Source organism: Phyllostomus hastatus, unplaced genomic scaffold (assembly GCF_019186645.2).
Source record: "Phyllostomus hastatus isolate PE091 unplaced genomic scaffold, TTU_PhHast_1.1 phas_scaffold_60, whole genome shotgun sequence".
Lineage (NCBI taxonomy): Eukaryota > Metazoa > Chordata > Mammalia > Chiroptera > Phyllostomidae > Phyllostomus > Phyllostomus hastatus.
Genome location: NW_025334038.1, coordinates 9340351 through 9360254, shown reverse-complemented (window position 1 = coordinate 9360254; position 19904 = coordinate 9340351). Strand labels below are relative to the sequence as shown.

Sequence of the window (19904 nt, the reverse complement as noted above, 5' to 3'; positions counted from 1 at the left end):
TCATGGTGGCCATCTATGGATTGGGTAATTTTTGAGCATTTTTAAAAATTTCCTTCATATTTTTGTGTATTTTTTACATTTTTCCAATAAACTCATTAATTTTGAATCTGGAAAAATAAGAACTTTATTCCTCTTGAGTATCATTCCTTACTTACTTTATTTGTTTCTTACTCCCAAAAGTCTCCAAGGAATAGACATTGTTTGTTCATAGAACATAGCTTCTCCACCCATACCTGTTTCCCTCTCCATCAGATGAAAATGATAGATGTTGAATATATTTAACTACAAGGATACTGTGAGTACAGATTGAGATAAAGATGAAAACATGATTTGGAAGAAAAAAAGTATAATAAAAAACCAATGAGTTGAAGTCTGTCAACATCTATTTCTTAAGCCAACACATTAAAGAATTTTCAGTGACTTTCAGGCCTGGGCCTGTGCCTCAGGTTAAATAGTAATGCCTATAAGGTATTAGTTAATAAAATTTTTAAATGTATATATATCAACCTCTAGAATGGTGCTATCTGAAGAATTTTCTGTAGAGTTGGAAATATTCTCTATCTGTACTGCTTGACAAGGTAATCATTTAGCCAAACAAAGCTATTGAGCATTTGAAATGTGACTGGTGTGACTGAGGACTAAATTTTTTATTTAAATTAATTTAAATATAAATAGCCACAGTTGGCAAGTGACTGCAGCTCCAAAATGTAGCAGTACTGTGACTCAGGCATTCTCTTTGTACTTTCCATACACTATCTCATTTGAACTTCACAACAACCTGTGATGCAGGTATTATTTATACCTCCATTTATAGATGAGGATTCTGGGTGGTAAAGAGGCTGAGTGACTTGCTCATGCTCATGGTGAGGGCTAATAAGTTATGGAACCAGGATTCCCACCTGGGTAGGCAAATGCCAGAGCCACCCCTCCATCCATACTCCCCATTGTCTCCCTCCTATAATGCAAGGCCTGGCTCCCTGCAGTCACATGCAAGTAGAGTGAGTGACAAACCACAATGGAAGTCAGAGAATTTTATGGGATGAGCAAAATGAAGACTTTGTTCCTTTTAGGTGAATTCTCTCTGCATCTAATGTGTTGTAATCTGCTCACATGATGTATTCTCCATGTATGTCCATCAACCATGAAATCAATAATGTCATAAGACATCAGGAAGGGGTCTCAAGGCTGCATGTTGGTTAAGTTGCTGACTTTCTCTTGAACCAAGCCCTTCACACTAAAAATCTCTTATAGCCAAGATCCCAAACTGCAAAGAGGTGAGAAGGCAAATTTGCTGAGTCCATTTGAAATATTTGGGCAGCTTTTAATGTACTCTATAGGATGTGACAAATGAGTGTCTGTGTAAATCAATAAACCTTTCTGTGAAGGAGCTAATGGTTTTATGTGAATAGTGAGGCAACACACATAGAGACCAGTACTCTTGTTTCCTGCCAGTGTTTTTAAAGTTCACTGTCATAACTCTGTTCCTCTTGACCTTTATCAGTGATACATAGCAGAGATTTGTGTAGCTAGTTGAGTTCTAACTGGACGTCTCACCTATCAACTTTCATTCACCTTTCTCTCAGTGCCTGATAATTGCCTCCTTTCCATCTGCATCCCTCTTAGACTGCTGATGTCTTAACTATGCCATGATTGTTTTTGAATAATAATGGACTTTTTCAGATTTGAGAATACTACATTCCAGATAAATACAGATTTTTTTTATTTTGATATTGTAAAGTCAGCTTTATTATCATTGTGATGCACAGTAATATTTTTGTATATGAATATTAAGAAATCACTATGTATAGAATGCTGTGAAGCTAATAACTCAAATGCTAATAAAAAAAGAGAACCTTTGGTTTTGAAAAGCAAAATGTTTGTCACCCAGAAGTATGAAAAAGTCTCATCTTTGCTCTCAACATAAGAAATGATGTAACATCATTATGGCTGAAAACCCTCTAACATTTGCAAAATGCAACCAGCCCCTTTAAAACTCCTGACATGCAATTAATTCACAGAGCAACTCTGCTCTTTGCTCTTTAAAGTAATTCTTTAGATAGCCCTGTCTTGATAGTCCTCAAAAGCTACGTTTTTAAAATACAGTAATTCTGGGACACCTTAAGAAATATAGAGGCTAGTTTTTATGAGGAATCTTACATATTTTTTTCTATAGCCAATATCGTATACCGACACAATCATATTTTATTTAACATCTTTACTTAGTGCATTTCCACCCAGAGGGGAAACATTTAAGTGGAATTGCATTGTGGTTTTATTTTGCTAATTAACATCCAAATGTGGGACTCCACCTATGTAAATAGAACTCAACCTTAATGTGAATAGTATTCTCTGGGGCTAATAAAACAGCTTTAAGAATGTGAAGTGTTAACTCCCATCACACTAGAGCAGTTGTCTAATTAATTGCGATGCTGTGAACTTGATCACGTTTTTGAGATGGCGGTCCCTCCAGAGAAGATGACTAGATAACTGTGCTCTGGCTGCTGTGGGACAAGTGGAGCCCAGCAGGTGTGAGACCTGAGCCTGGAGCTGTCCCATCCTGTCGCCACTTACTTGATCGAAGAGAGCATGCTCTGTGAAGGTGTTTGTTCAAGTAAATTGGTCACACTTTAAGGATAAAATTAACATTTATTTAATATCCAACGTATCAGAGCAAGTGACCCAAATGACCAGTGAAGTGGGTGGAAGGGCAGACAACAAAAAGTAGAGATCCCATTTTCTTATCTGTAAAATAGAGACTAGATGTGATGAAGTTGAGGTCTCTTTCAGCTCTGGTATTCTTGTGCCTGATAGCAAAGGTGAATTATAGTGGCTGGGTAGATTGTCGTAATTTTGCGTCTCTGGGATGAGTTTCTTTCCTTTATCTATAAAATTACATGGCTAGATGTGTTACTCCAATCCCTTATAACTTTTAAAGTACATAAAATTTATATACAAGTTGCAAGTGCCATGCAAGCAAGCATAGATGTGATGCATTCATTCATTCATATGTATAAAATGTGTGTATAAACACACATATAAGTGAGCATATATGTGCATCCTTTCCAGAGGACATTTGGCAAAGTCTAAACTTTGACATCCAAACTGGGTAAGGGTCATGCTACTGGTAGATATATGGTGGGTAGAAGCCACAAGTGCTGCTAAACATTCTATAATGCTCAGAACAGCTCCCCAAAACAAAGGATTACCTGACCAAAACAAAGGATTATGATTTTATGATGTCAGTAGTGCTGAGACTGAGAAACCCTAGTCTGTATGTATATGTAGGTATGTGTCTGTGTGCCTGTATGTTTTGGTTTGGGTTTTTTTCAGTTTTCATCTTTTTGTTTTATTCAGTTTGCTCCAAGGGTGAGTTTAGTAGTAATCGTGATCACAAACATTTTGATTGGTTCACAAGCCTGCCTGATCATTAAAACCTGAAAACACAAAAATATGTTACACAAGGTACAAAGAAAGTACTACTGGAGTTCACTGACTTGATAGCAAACAGAAATGATATAAATGCAACAGGTGTTTACATGTAGACCAGTACTTGTAACCTGCTTGTTTCTGGACAGTCCGGGTCCCTGTTGCAGGCACTTCATATGTCACTGCTGATTACCTTTGACATGAAATAGGACTCTATTTATAAAACTCTTCCTAGACCTTACTCTTGCTGCATTTGAGTGGTTCCTATTCCTATGGGATTGGCATATGCTATGTACACATACAGAGAGATAAACTGCATACACACTCTCTCCTTATATTGAAGAATTCTTTGAATATAATTTGTTCTAACCTGATCAACCAGACATTGTTTTCCAGCCATGTGTTGAGACGTGGAAATAAGCTTTGTTGTGTACAGCCCAACATTCCACTCACATTTGTCTTAATGAGACTTCCTCCTGGTTTGGTTACCCTTCTCTCTGCTCAAGAGATTGCATCAAAGTCTGGTTTAGGGGAACAAAGCCAGCTAGGCTCTGTGAGTTCGGTGACCTTCTCATGGACTCAAAGAGAACAAGTGAGTACCACATATGCTCCAAATTGTGAGAAAAGAATGGTTGTAACAGAAGTTAATGTATGATCCTTTTCATCATCTCTTTAGAATCATGATTTTATGAGTATTTATTCTGGATAATTACTACATACATTTTTAAAAGTCTGGGATTTTATAGCTGGAAAAGACTTGGAGACAAAGACTCTGATCTAGTAGGAATAGGGGGGAAAAATAGAGTCCACAGAGGTTAAGTGGCTTGATCAATGTCACACAGTTTCACAGAGTAAGTGCATGCTAGAGCTTGAAAACATGTGTTCCCAAATGTTTTCTCTGCCACATCATGCTGCTGGGAAATGGTTTTAAAACCATCCAGCTAAAACCAAAAAGTCAGGTCCCTTGATATCACACCATGCTGAAAATATCTCTATGAGACATCATCTAGGTATAAAACACCTCCTTAGGAGCATCACCGGGTGAGTACACACTATGCACAATGATTCAATATTATCTTGGTAAAATGATGTGTAATGTACATGGAAAAAATTTTAATAAAATTGGCAGCTGCCAGCTTCTCAGCCTACTTGTCTATTGCACCTGAGCTGAGCTGTAAACTGAGGTATTTACTCTTCTTTTATCCAGACCTCAGTAAAGAATTATTTCAGTTCCCCTTGTCCCTTATCACTGCAGGGTCCTAACTGCTTAAAAATATCTTCCAACTTTCATCCATTCCCCCACACAAAGCAACCCAGGAAATTTTAAAAGCTAGAATAAGAAGAGTTGTGGTAGTATATAAATATGTTCACTTCCCTAGTCTTCCACAGTTTTCAAAGCAAACCCTGCTGCCTGCCCATTCTCTAAAGGGAAATGGGAAATCGCCTATCCCCTTTTAGCTCTTAAACTTGCAAACAAGGAATGTGGTTTATAGAAGAGGATTCAGTTTAGCATAATTTCATTATAGCAAGACAGTGGAAAGTTCAGGGTGGTAAGAAGTTTACTGTAGTGGTTTAGAGTACTTTTGCTTCAGTTAGGTCTCTGTGACAGAAGAGAACCACTAAATCTCCCCGGGCCTAGGGCTGCTCATCTGTGAAATGGAGTTAACAACAGTCTCCATAGTTGTGCTGTGAGAATCACACGAGATAACATATGTCAAGTGCTGAACACAGATTCTGGCACACAGTTTCATCAGTAGTGGAACTTCGGTTCTCAAACTTAATTCGTTCCAGAAAACTGAGCAGCAATGTGTTTGAAAATGAAATCTCTTTTGTTGCCTGAGAGACACAAGACTGATCATACCAGTATCAGCATTAAAGGGTTGTCATGTAGAGGATCCAGACCCAAAGCTTTGTTAGACAATGGAAACATTTTGTCCATGAACAGGTTGGGTAATAACTGAGTTGTTTGAAAGCTGAAAACTCGAGAACCAAGGTTTGACTGTTCCTGTTGTCAGCGTCATCGTTCTCCATAGCACCCCTGCTTTCTCTGTCCCAGCTACAGCAATGACTCCAGCCCTGGCTTCTGTCTTAAATTAGACCCACACGTACAACTCCTGGATCTCTCTCCCAGCTGGTACTCTCACACCTCAAATATACAAAAGTGAACTAGTTAATTCTTCAAAACTGAATATTTTGAAAACTACCAGAAATTCAAGGGTAACTGCTCTCTCACAGACAGATCTTATTTAGATTTTTTTCACCCTAGTGGAAGTTTGGGGACACCAAATGGGAAAAGTCAGGCAAGGGGGTTTCTCATGTCCTTGTAGTTTCAACTAAAGACAGTATGAAACAAAAGTATACTTAGACATTACTGTGAGACCACTCTGTCCTTGCAGAGAGGCTGGGATCTTGGAGTGTCTGGGTGCTCCTGAGCTGCTGTTACCCATTCATGTCAGAGACAGATGGAAATGGGAGCAGGGCTGAAGGCAGTCTTCCATTGACTCTCACTGTCCATCTGCTCCGCCAACTAGACAGGCAGTTGTCCTGAGTGGAAAGGGCAGAGGTTATGCTTGATAAAAAGTTTAATCACAATCTTCCTAAGCTTAATAACATTTTCCTTGTGAATTCTTAAACAAAGGCACGGTATAGTGAGCCATGGCATCACTGAACAAAAAGATTTCATGAAATCATGCAAATGATGGAAAAGAAGAGAGGAGTCCATGCCCAGCTGGCATACCTTGCTTAAGAATGAGTTATACATTTGTCGTAATCTTGGTTCCTCCATAGGAAAGAAAATAATCATTACATGGCAAAACAATAAACTTTTTTTCTAAAAATCTCCCATAAAACTATTTCTCTCACTTTGCTCTCCATTTCTATTAAAGATCTTATCTCGTCTCAGAGACCTGGAATACAAGCCCTCACGTCATCTTCAGTGCTCAGCTCTCCTTCTCATCTAGGTACTGCATAGGAGCTGGTGAATCTGTTCTGAATTCTCTGTCAACTGTATGTCTCTCTCTCCCTCCGGTGCCACTTTTTTTATATCAGGGGTAGGTCATCATGGACTGGTGTCTCATGTTTTCTGAGCACTCCATGTCACTTGCACCCCCTCTTTGTCACTGGTATGAGATTTTGTTCTTAAAATACACATTTGGTCATGGTTATGTTTCTTCATGGCAACATCTGGCTCCTCCCATGTCTCTGTCCTTTTCCCTAACTAGTGTCATCTGCTCTCTACCCACTGACCCTGTTAGAGTAGAACTGGGCTGCCCAAGTCCACTGAAGCCTGAAGCCGCACCAGAACTTCCATGCTTTCAAGCCCATCTAAGTACTCTATTACTTACGTGTGTGTGTGTGTGTGTGTGTGTGTGTGTGTGTGTGTGTGTGTGAGAGAGAGAGAGAGATAGAGAGAGAGAGAGAGAGTAATGTGTCTTTGGACCAGTGCATAAAAATGTATATTTACAGCTTAAAAATTGTAATGCAAAACATTGAACAGTTGTTACTAGGTTGACATAAGAAGTGTTGGCAGCAGCCCAGACCATCCCCACCCTCACCACCATAGGCTCCTCTCTTACCTCAACTTCCTGTCTCCCCACTAGAGACAACCATTAACCTGACTCCTGGAATAATCATTTCCTTGCTTTAGAGAAATAGTTTTACCTTCTCTGCATCTATTTCTAACCATATAATTTATTTTTTCAGTTTTTGAACTTTGTATATGTAATCATGTTGGGAAATCTTAATGTGTGTGTGTGTATTTGTTTAAATATATATGCATGTATCCTTCTTTTACTCAGTGCTGTCACTGCAAGATTTAGTCATGCTGTACAAGTAACTCTGTTCCACTGTTTTACTTCTACATAGTTTTCTATTATTGAGTTTACCAAAAATGACCCATTGTGCTACTCACCTTCATGTGGACTATTTCCACCTGAGGGCTGTGAAAACAAAGCTGTACAGGTGCATATGCATGACCATCCTGGTATGTATGTTCACAGGGTGTCTGTTATAGATGTACCTAGAAATGGCACAGCTGAATCAAAGGTATGAGCATTTTCTCCTTTAGTAGGTTAAGGCAGGCTGTTTTAAAATGAATGTACAAATTTATACCACCATTAATGGTCTGTGAGGGTTCCTGTTGCCCCAAATGCTCACTAGCTCTTGCCATACAAAATACTTCCATTTATGCCAATCTGGTATGTATGTGATGATATATCTCTGTAGCTTTAACTTACATTTTTAAGTGATTTTTCTCTTTGGAGTAAAGTGATTCGTGGAGCACACACATCTGTGCTTATTTTCTTCCTGTGTTTGTCTTTTGGGTCCCGTGTAGTTCAGAGATCTGCATTTGTATTCCTGAAGGAAGTCCCAGCCAGTTCCCCAACCTGAGTTGTCTGCTTTCTGGTAGAATGGGGAAAAACACCTAGCCTCTTAGACATTTCTCCAGCTTTGTTCATATTTTGTTCCTCACCATACTTAAGGAATAAGTACTATGCATATATAAAGAATATGTCCTATAACTTAAAGAACTTAACAGCATCTCTTTTAGCTTCTTTATCTATAAAATGGAGTTAACACTATCTATCCCACAGTCTAGGAGTCTTCAATTAAATAAGGTAATAAGGTTAATATATTAATATGATGTTCTGAAAATCAATCAAGTTTTGTACAGTTCAACTTCTAAAATGACTGATAGTTAATGCCACAAAAATTCTGTACTTAACAAAGTGATCAAATTCTTTCACAGTTCTCAGTCCTGTAAAATTTCTATGTGACTCTTTCAGAACTGTGAAATTTACTCTAGTCCCCATATTCCTTGAAAGTCATAGATTTGCAAGTAGAAGATTGTTTTTGCTAAGAATTTTAGAGTACCTGAAGTTTGGGCTTACATCTTGAATTCAAGTATGGAAATTTATAAATTGCTGAGGTGTTCAATTTTAATAGAAATAAGTTAACAGTACTATTAAATGTTGGGAATAATGAAATGTTTGTACCCATTTCTAAAAATACTCACTTGTCAGACACACAAATCTTCACGTCTCTGAATTCACACAAGTCTTACTCCAAAACACAATCTTGTACAGACTAAATAGATCCCCTTTCAGTTGGGGATAGAAAGGGGCAGAGGATATGGGGGCATGGTGGAAAAAGGAGTTTCAGGGGAGGGGTGGCCATGTTAATCCACTTTAGCAAATGTAGAGACAAAGGCAGCAACCTCATTCATGAAGGAGAAAGTGTGTGTACTGATGGCTTTAAGGTACTTTATCTTCAAATTTCCAAAACCAACCTGTGTAAACAGAACTTAGGAAGAATGTGGAACTAGGAATGGCATCCAAGCTGAGGTCTGATGGTCACGACTGGGCCAAGTCAACCTCTAGATGAAATTAGAAACAGAACACAATCACTAAATCCTTTGTATTATCAGATATAAATGAGCATTTGCACCATTTAAGAGCTACTCTCAAGCTCTTTGACAAATAGGAACATCAGTGTGCAGAAGCCAGCACATACCAGCTTTTGAGAGCCTGTTGTTACTTTTGTAAGAATTTTGTGAACCTGTCATTAAACGTGACAATTATTATTAATTAAATTATACTGACTTATATTTATTAAAGACAAAGGTAATATGCATACAAAACTCATCACTTCCTAACTCTAACATTTTACTATTATCTGAGCTCTATATCCTACATTGTGGGAACACTCTGTGGTGATGGGCTGCTGTGCCTCTCTTCCCCACTCCCTGTGGTAGCTCGAAATCAGTCACTATGGGAGCACTTACACCATGGAAACTGGAGAAGAACCAAGCAGGAAACTTTTGCCAGCATGCTTCTGGAGAGGGGGTGGTTGTTTTGAGGAGGTGAGAATGTGATTTGGCTACTTGGAGGCTAGTGTAGGCATCACTTCTTGCAGGAGCACGTGCCACTGCATCCACCTGTGTGTGTGTGCCTCAGACTGTCTTTGTTATTCTCACTCCGTGTCAGTCTCCTTGGACTTTTTCATTACTATTTATAAAATTGGGGTGAGGAGAATGGGACCAGTAGCTGTGATGATTTTCTGAAATGTCAGACCAATAGTCTATGCAAGTGGCCAGGGTTTGCAAAGTAAGTTTGAATAAGTCAGGAAATGGAATCTTGTAAGTGTTCATTTCCCTAAACCACTTACATTTCTTTTTATAATTCTAGTTGCAGTGCACATCCCTACAATGCAAGAACTGTATAAGGATAGGGTCAGAATTACAAATGATCTGGGTACCTTCTGTGTTCTAGGAACAGTTCAGGATGTGGGAAAATAACAGTGTAGACCTTCAAGGAGCAAAGAGGGCAGGGAGTGCTGTAACCAAGGGGTGGACAAGGTGCTATGAAGCTTAAAACTAGGCCCTCAGGTTAGTGGCATCACACATCAGAAAAGCAACTATTTCATGTATACAGTTTGAGAAGAACTGGGAGTAAACACATTGTTCCTTTTAGCTACCCTACGACATGGTGGGGATTATCATAATCAAGTTCTTATAGGCTTTATCAGAAAGCCTAGTAAGTGATCATTTTAAATGTGACTTCAAGGTGAAATGCAAGGCTCTATCCCAGAACATTCTGCACCCTTACCACCATCCCTACCACTCTGCTCACTTTCTGACTACTACAATGCTGCAATTAAGGGCTCACTCCTTAATCCTCTCGTAAAATGCAAATCCTCTCAGTGCCTTATTTATTAGCTTTGAATGTCAATGTGAAGGAAAAGATGCTTACTCTCTGAGAGGCAGGGTTTCCTACAGGGAAAGGGCAGTTGATAAATGGGCACCTGGAAGAGAGAGTAAGGAGAGAAATGAGTGGGAAGGATAGAAATGGGAGTGTGCAGGTGGAAGGATCCAGTGCCTGAAGCTAATCTTTGTGTGAGGTTGTTTAAAATACTGGTTTTGAGGGCCCAGGTTACACTTCTCTAGGGTAGATTTCAGCTTTCAGATGAAAGTTGTTTTTCAGAGAACAGAAGGAAAATGACACTGATAGAATCCTGTACCAGGTCAGGCTCTGTTAGGTGCGTTTTACATTCATCTCACTCACCCCAAGAAAGTCAGAGGTATTTATTACCATTACTGTTTACCAAGGAGGACTTAGGCTGAAAGAGTTCAGGGGATTTGCCTGAGGTAATGATAGGCAAGAGGCAGCACCAAGATCAAAATAAACACTTACCTGACTTCAAAGACCAGACCTCTTTCCATTATAAAAAATAAAACGGAAAAGGAAATTAAAAAGGCACACTGTGGCCTCTAGTAGAATTCATCCTTTCCTCCTAGTATTACATGTCCTTCTTACCATTCTTACAACCCACCAACTCCCTACCTATTGTAGATTTCTTTCCTGCATCTCCCCAGAGGCAAAAAAAAAATTTATTGAGGTTTCTTTCCTATTTGTATTATGCAAGCATTCCCTTTTGTTATTTTCCACCTGTAACTCAATATCAAATAATATATTTCCAAATCAAACACATTTTTTTCTTCTGTTCTGCACACATATGTGCACACACATATGTGCACACACACAGAGGTAGGAGAAAAGAGGCTGACTCGTAAACAGAATAAGAGAAATCAACATACAAGCTTGGATGTTTTTATCAGTCTGTATTGAAAGTCTTTATGATATGTACTCTACTGAAATATGCAGATAACGCATTGTGGAAGCAGAGAGTAGTCACCTCCTGCCTCTCAAGAGATTTGGGAAGGCTTTCTGGTGGACATGACAAGTATGCTGACTGCTTCCTGGTCCAGGGAAGCAGTAAGAAACTCCCAAACAGTTGAAAGGGGATGATAGCCTGGGCATTGCAGGGGGTGACAACTGCCTTCATTTTGAGGCTGATCCATCTGAAATACACTTTCTCAAGGTGTGGTCCCCAGACCAGTTGCATTAGCACTGCCTGCCCTAGGTTAGAGATCTTGCCCTAGATACACTGAATCCAAACACAGATGGTGCCCAATAACCTTTGACCTGGAAAGCATACTAAGTAATCAGACACATACTCAAATTTACAAACCACTGTTCTTAAGGTAAATCCAAGCATTTAAATTTGGGAAGTACACAGAGATTTCATTGTGAAGTGTTTTCTAGTGAGCTCTTCAAAAATGAACCTGTGGATAGGTCCTGCATGAGATCTTCTCATTGCATGGGGTCCTGAACTCCTTGACACATGGTTGCTATTTAATTTGGATTGAAGGCCTCATACCCAGTTTGGGCCTGGACTTAGTGAGCATTCCCAAGGTTTGTTTATTGCAAGAGCAAGGACATTTTAAGAGTGTGTCTGTGCATGTATGGGCACATATATGCCTATGCTTATTCCTTTGGTGGATGAGAAAAACTTTAAACTATTTTCTGAAATTTTCTAGGATGACAGAATTTGCCCACAAGATGCACAGAAGCCCTAGACATTGCCTGGGTATGGACACTGTAACTCTTAACTCTACACAGTGAGAAATATCCTTTAGCCACCTGTTCCCCACACAGCCACTACAGTGACCAGACATAAGAGGAATGATCCAGAAACTGCATTATGTTTCATTTGATGATGATAAAGGGAAGGAGACTCAATACATACATTCTGTTCTTAGTGCCTTTTAGACTTGGGCTTTTGGTCACTCTCCTAGATTAAAATGTCCACACTCAAGTGGTGTGCTTGACAGTGCACTTAGCCCCTGCTGTGATTCTTCCTCCTCGTAATGGTTTTGGACAGCTTTCAAAACAGAACTGACTATCATGCAACTAGGGATGTTGGGGGGATCTCTGTGTTTCACTTGGAAGGCTGAATCTAATGTTTCATGGCTCACAGTTAAAAGTTGTTAAGATAGCACTGTAATTGGTAAGTGAGCTATTTAAATAGAGTACCACAGGACTCTGTCTGATTCAGAGTGGCAATTACAAAAAAGCACATTTTGGGGCCAAGCCATGATTTTAGAGAAATGCCTTTTTCCTAACTTTCTTCTGACCTGTGTTTGCTGTGTGGAAGGATTTTCAGCAAGCTGAGAAGATGTCATTCTGAGAAGACCAGCAATAGTCATAGCAATGGAGCTTTTTTTGTTGCTATAAATTGGACTTTACTCTTCTTTTTCTCTTTTTTTTCCCTTCAGAGGACATCCTCTTCTTTCCACCTTCTTTTTTCCTTTATACCATCTTACCCTGCTCAATTTCTACCATTTTTTAGCACATTTGTTTATTCTTTTTCATCTTTCTTAAACCCACGATTTTCTCTACAGTGGGTATTGGCTGCTGTCTGACATTATTCACTTGCTAGCATGGTTCGATAATTTATTTCTTGATAGTGATACAAGTCAGATGTCACTACATTGGTATTTTTGTTCAAAGGTATATCATTTGCATTCATTTTAATGAGGATTTTATTGTTGTTTTGAATGCCTATTGAGTAGGCTTAGTCAAAGGTCAAGATCACCTCTTCAAAGAATATCTTTCCTACATCACCCAAAATTAGTTGACCTTTTCTCTGATTCTGTTGCATTACAGCTTCTAATGTGAGAAATTAATTTATTTCTTTGCTAGCTATTTCCTTCTTTGTGGTAGCTTCTGTGTTTCTATATTCTAATTCACCTCCTAAATATGTCTGTTCTATTTATCTATTGCTGTGTAACCAACAACTCCAAAACTCTTGAGGTTTAAAAGGATTTTTACTTTTCTCACAGTTCTGTGGTTCAGAAATTTAGAAAGGACACAGAGAGATGGTTCACCTCCAGGTCTTGTAGTGTCAGCTGAAGTTAGAAGAGCCATTTCCAAGGTGGCTTCTTCACTCACATGCCTGGCCTCTCGATGCCCCGTAGCCTCTCCCTCTCCATAGGCATCTGATCCTCCAGGGCCTCTCCACATGGCTTGGGCTTTACACCACCTCAAGATATCAGACTTCTTATAATGCAGCTCAAGGCTCCAAGAGCAAGTGTTGTAAGAGGCCAAGGCGGAATCTAAAAAATTCATGATCTAGCCTTGGAAGCCTCAAAAATGGCACTTCAGTCACATGCTATTGGTCAAGCAAGTCGGTAAGTCCTGCCCAGATTCAAAGAGATATATCATGAAACATTTGCAACCATCTTTAATTTACCACTATGGAAATTATAGTGATAAGTGCAGTTTAACACTTATAACCCAGTCTCCCACACTGCTCAGTATAGACATAAAAACTTTAAATATTCTGCCAGTTGTCAAAATGTGCCAGATGACAAATACTATTTTTTTGCTTAGAAACTATAGACACCATGTTAATAAATTAAATTAGTATTGACATATGCCAACAGTAAAGATTGTTTATCATTTGTTCAATTTCTTATTTATCTATAAGATGTTATTTTAAAAAGGATACATCAGAATGTATCCACATGTGTGTGTGACTATCCCCGAGAGGGCATAAAGTGCCTTATATGCTACTTATACAAACTCATTGATATTGAGTAAATATAAATGTCAAAGTTAGTTTCAGCATTCACTCAAAACTATAGTAAAAATGCATCCAATTCAATTGTATTATTTTGAAAAGAGGCATGTAACATATGCTCCTGTCTCAAAGGGCTTATAATCTAGCTGGAAAAAACTAATAATATTCATAAAACTATTAACCTCAATTGAAGGCATTATAATTATTAAAATATATGACACTTTCTTATGATGGAAGTCAACTAATCAACATAGGAGGAATAGTGGTATTTAAAAATCACTGTTTGGTTCCCAGACAAGAAAAAACTAAAGGAGTTCATCACTCCTTTATTACCAAACCAATATTGCAAGAGATGTTGAAGGAATTTTATTAAGAAGAAGAAAGAAAAAGATAAAACTATGAATAATGCGATGGCAATAACCACAAGCCTATCAATAATTACATTAAATGTAAATGGTTAAGTACTCTAATCATAGGGTAGCTGAATAGATAAGAAAACCAGAACTGTGCACATACTGCCTACAAGAGACCCACTTCAGATAAAAACCACCAGACTGAAAGTTAAGGGATGGAAAAAGATATTTTATGCAAACAAACAAACAAACAAACAAACAAAAAGCTGATGCAGCAATACTTATATCAGAAAAAGTAGACTTTAAAATGAAGGCTATAATAAGAGACAAAGAAGGACCCAACAATTCTACTTCTGGGTATTTATCCAAAGAAACCTAAAACACTAATTTGAAAAGATATATACATCCCTATGTTCACTGCAGCATTATTTAAAAAGCCAAGATATGGAAACAACCTAAGTATTCATTGATAGACAAATGGATAAAGAAGAGGTGATACATATTACCCAGAGTGAAATCTTGTCATTTGCAAAAACATGGATGGACCTAGAAGGAAGGTATTATGTTAAGTAAAATAAGTCAGATGGAGAAAGACAAACACAATGTGGTTTCATGTATATATGGAATCTAAAAAACAAACAAAATGAGCAAACCAAACATAATCAAACTCATAGATGTAGAGAACATTTTGATGGTTGCCAATGGGAGTGGTGTTGGGGAAATGGGTGCAAGAAGGGAAGGGATTAAAATGTACAAATTGCCAGTCTTTAGAAAAGTCATGGGGGTGTAATGTACAGCATAGGAAATATAGTCAATAATATTGCAGTAAGTATGTGTGCTGTCAGGTGGGTACTAGACTTCCTGGGGTGATTACTTAGTAGTAAATAATATAAATGTCTAATCTCTGTGTTGTACACCTGAAACTGATATATTTTATGTAGGTAATTAAGAATAAAATATATTCAAAAATAAAAATAAAAATGACTATTTGTAATCACCACTATAATCATAGTTTTAGGCAAGAAATTATCAATACATACTAAAATTAATGAATAAAAGCATGAATATCTAGATATTTGCATAATCTCAAACCTTTGCATATTTACATAATTTTGAAGTAACTTCCTAGGTCTTTAATGATTACAAAGGGAAATTAATAGCTTTGTAGTGGAGAAATCTGACAGATCCTAACCTAACCAAGTGGTCAAAGTTAACATACAATTAATGGAATAAATTGGTATCAGGCGTCCCATGATATGACGTACTGAGAAGGACACAATATTATTACTATAGTATTCTTGCCAAAAATATTTAATCTAACCATAAAGAAACATGAAAGAAACTCAACTGAAAGGAAATTCTACAAAATAACTGACCTGTACTCTTGAAAAAATTTCAAGATCATGAAAGACAAAAGAACGATTCTGTATTACAGGAGACTAAAGAGAAAGAGTAGCTCAATGCAACTCTGGGGATCTAGATTGGACCCTGGACTAGATAAGAATATTAGAGGGATGACTGGTGAAATGTGAACAAGGTCTCTAGAGATTAAGTATTGAATCATAGTTAATTTCTTGTATTTGAAAACTCTATATTGGTTATATAAGAAAATGCATTTTTGTTTTAGAAAATATACTTCACAATGTTAAGGAGTAAAGGGGCATCGTGTCTCCACCTTACTTACAAATGTTTTGATTTTCATAAAATATCTCTGGTCATAGAAAAGTATAAAATCAATGGTAAAGTAAGTGTGATATAAAAAAAAGGGTAACCTTTGGGGAGTCTGAGTGAAAGGAGTTGGGGAATTCTTTGTAATGTCTTCAAACTCTTCCTGTACATATGAAATTACTTTTAAAAATTTAAATATATGCCGCTATATAAGTATTTGAGGTTCAGAGCTGAGCCAGACCATGAAAAATTAGTAGAATATAGAAAGGCCAGTGGGGAAGTGGAGCATAGTTCAGGCTAGAGCAGCAGACCCAAAGGCACCAGAACTGGGCCTTCCTAAGAGGTCGGGGCTGGGCCTGACTCTCGACATGGCACATGCTATCAAGCAGCAAAAATGTCAGTTTGGATAGATAAATGGGGACAGAGTGTAAGAGCTAAGAAGCCTACAATGGAGTTGTTATTTTATGCAAAAGGGACTTTTATGTGTGGAAGTATTCTACCTTTCCTCTCTGGAAATACTGTGTTAGTCTGCTCAGACTGCTATAACAAAATTCTACAGACTGGGTGGCTTATAGACAACAGAAATTTATTTCTCACAGTTCTGTGGGCTGGGAAGTCCAAGATCAAGGTGTCAGAATGGTCAAGTTTCTAGTAAGGGCCCTCTTCCTGGTTAATGGCCAGTGCCTTCTTCCCAAGGCCTCCAGTAGTGGAAGGTGGCCAACTAGCTCTTAGAGCTGCTTTTCAGGGCCATTGATCCCATTCCTAAGGGCTCAGTCCTCATGACCTGCACACCCCCCAAAGGTGTTTTCCATCCCTTCAGGCATTAGCATTTCTATATATGAATCAAGGGTAGGGGGCACAAACATTCAAACATAGCAGATGAATGAAACAGTTTCATAGTATAGAGAGTTTTTTAAATATAATAAGCACTTAGAGAATGTGTCATTGGAACAGCAGTTTAGAAGCATCAGCCTATTCAGTCAGTTGTAAGCTCTGGCTAGCATGTCTATTCACAGAGCAAGACCTCTGCGTACCATAGTTCCCTTTAAATATGTGTATATTATTCATTAAACCAGAACAATATGGATTTGCCCTATTAGGCTCTTCAATTTTATAAAGACATTTGAGAACTTCAGAGGAGAAATCAGAAACATATTTAGATCCCTATATCTGGAGTCATGATGAATGCCCACAGAGCAGGAAATACTCTAAATCATGGACTCAGTCTGGCAGAAGTTCCTGATTGCTGGGGCATAAAAAGCAGAACACAGAGATCCACTGTTATGTTCACTTGAATGCTCTAATTACATCCTCTGGGTGTGCTAATTTAATAACATACTTACTTAAAGTAGGAAAGACCTGGGTTGTCATTTCTGTAATTTTCAGTAGTGACACCTACCTTTTCTTTTCCTCTCTACTTTATCCTTTTCCACCCCTGCCATGCAAATATTCACAGGTTCTCTAAATCATATTTAATTAAAGGGTTTCTTTTCTTGCTTTTTTCCTCTGTTGTCTCATGTCAGTAGCAGGTTAATCCTGAATTTCTAATAAATGCAAATGCATTAAAGAAAATCATGAGTTCAAGATTCTTTTAACTTCACTAGCATAATTGTTAATATCTCCATTCTCTCCTGGGATATGTAGGATAATATCAATTAAATTGGTCTCTGTAAGTGAACGCATTAACCATAAATGTGACTATTGTGTCTTCACCAGCACCCTTTAGGTATTTAATTTACTTGCCTCTAATGGATTGTCAGAGCTGTAAATGTGGGGCAAGCAGTGTAAATGGTGTAATGATGGTAATTATCCAAACAGATCGAAGGTAGTGTTATTGTGATGTGATATTGTGGGTAGGAGCAAGATATAGACATCCCATATAAATTCCTATTTCAGCTTTATTTCCTTACCCATTTTTTCCACGACATTTAAAGTGAAAACGATGTAAACTGGCATTGCCATCATCTCCTTTATCTCTTCCCATTATCCTCTGTGTCATTGCCTTACTAAAACCAGCAGACTTTGCAAAAGCTAAATTTCTCCTTAAAAAGCAATGGGTTTATAGAATCAAAATTTCAGTATGTTGCCTGCATACTGTGGTATCCAAATATGTGAATTAGAAGTCACTTTGTAGATTGGTGAGTTTGCTCCTTTCATATATTAGCTAAACTGTAAACCCAGCAAGGCTGAATGACTTGTTGAAGGTTACACAACTTGGCATTACCAAGTGAACTTCACTGAAACAAAACTGGAACCTGGAACCAGCCCTCCCACCTGAGCTGAGTAAGGCAATGGGAGGTCATGTCAGCTGCTGGTACAGCAGAGGTTCAATATGACAGGCTGAAGCAATCCCGGAAGGAGACAACAGCAAGTCAGAGAGACTCTCTGTTTACTTTGGGTGGGGAGTAGAGAAGAAACAGTCTATGTACAACCAGTACTTTAAAAGTTCAAACAGACGATCAGGGTGAGGGTAGAAGGATTGGGCTGTGTGGCAGAAGTCTGTCTGTAAAGGGATTGGAAAATAGAACCTCTCCTCGGGGACAGGAATGTTGGGAGTATTGCTGAAACAGGGATTTGAGCCCAGAGAGACAAAGTCAAAGCCAAGAATTAGAACCGAAACCTGAAGAAGAGACAGGGTCTGAATCCTGGGACTCAGACTACGAACAAGGTCAAGATGACTGAGTGGCAAGATCACCTGCAAACAGATTCTCCCTCAGCACTGTACCTCAACTTCTATGCTCCATCCCAGTGCAATCATGTCACCTGAGCTGCATTGCTAAGTAACAAACTACAAACTGGCCTAAATCTGAAACTTATAATACATCTTCAAAAAAATAAAAATAAAAGCATTCAAATCACCAGGGAACACAAACAAAACCATTGTCTGCATTACCCAAAAACAGAACACTAAAAGTTCAAATTCCTGTGAGTGGAAAAATAAACACCAAATACCCACAGAACTATGGCTATAATATTGTGTGTCCCGGGAGGGTGGCAGCAGAGTGTATGAGGAAAGATTCCCAGAATGAAAAGGTCCCACAGCACATGCTCAGTACCGACCACAGGTAGAGACGGCTTAGGCTCCCAGTGTGGCTTTGTGTAGGGCTTGCAAGTGTGTGGGGCTTGAGGTGGCTGTGTCAGAGGGGCAATGTTTCTGGGGAGAAGGAAGCAAAGAGAAAAGGGGAGGTGCCATTTGGAAACATGGTTGTGAAGTGGCAAAGGAAGAGGGAAAATTTTAAGATGTCATAGAAATAAAAGGGAAGTATAAGCAACCTCCCCAGTTGTCATCAATTAAAGAGGCTAAAACAAGGATACGAGGCAGAGTGAAATTATAGTACATGACCATGGGTTCTGATAAAGTAGAAAGAATGCAGCTGGAGAGTGGGTGGAAAAAAGGAGTGAGAGGGGAAAGGTGATTGTTGCATATGTCATAGGAGGGAGTCAAGGGACATGATTTTAACTAGATAGCAACAAATAAAGTAAGACAGAAAATGAATGATGAACACTATATATAAAGAACCTGCCAGATGGACATGTAAATGGGGTTGAGCAGTTGGAGGGGGTATCTCACTGAGTGTACCTTTTAGTATGATTGTGACTTTTGCAATCATGTTAATGTTTTTCTATGTTCAAAAACTGAAGTGCAATGAACAAGAAGAGAGATTAAATTTGAATACTATCAGAAACAAATAAAGTGAACTGAATTCCAAATGAATTGTATAACCACGCTAATGTTGGGGGAATACTAATCTAGTAACTCTTGAGCACAGTATTTTTGCTATACACCTTCATTGTAAAAAAGAAAAAAAAAAGGTGAATTCTTCTTAGTACTATATTTTGTAATGTTAAAATTTTTGTATGGACTGTAGGATTGAAGAAATGAGTATGATATTGGCAGCCCATGTTTAGAGAAAAAATAAATAGGAAAATAGTAAAAGGAAGAATTATTTGTTCTATGGGAGTTGAGAGGGTGTGTGTGTGTTGTGTGTGTGTGTGTAGGAAGGAAGGGAGAGAGGGGCAGAGAGATTCTTCCCT

The 19904-nt window shown here is 38.3% G+C and overlaps 1 protein-coding gene across 3 annotated transcripts in view; it reads left to right on the top strand.

Annotated features, from left to right (window-relative positions):
• The window catches only part of NCKAP5 (NCK associated protein 5), an 881281-nt gene that overhangs the window by 641182 nt on the left and 220195 nt on the right, over positions 1-19904 (top strand). The window lies entirely within an intron of this gene.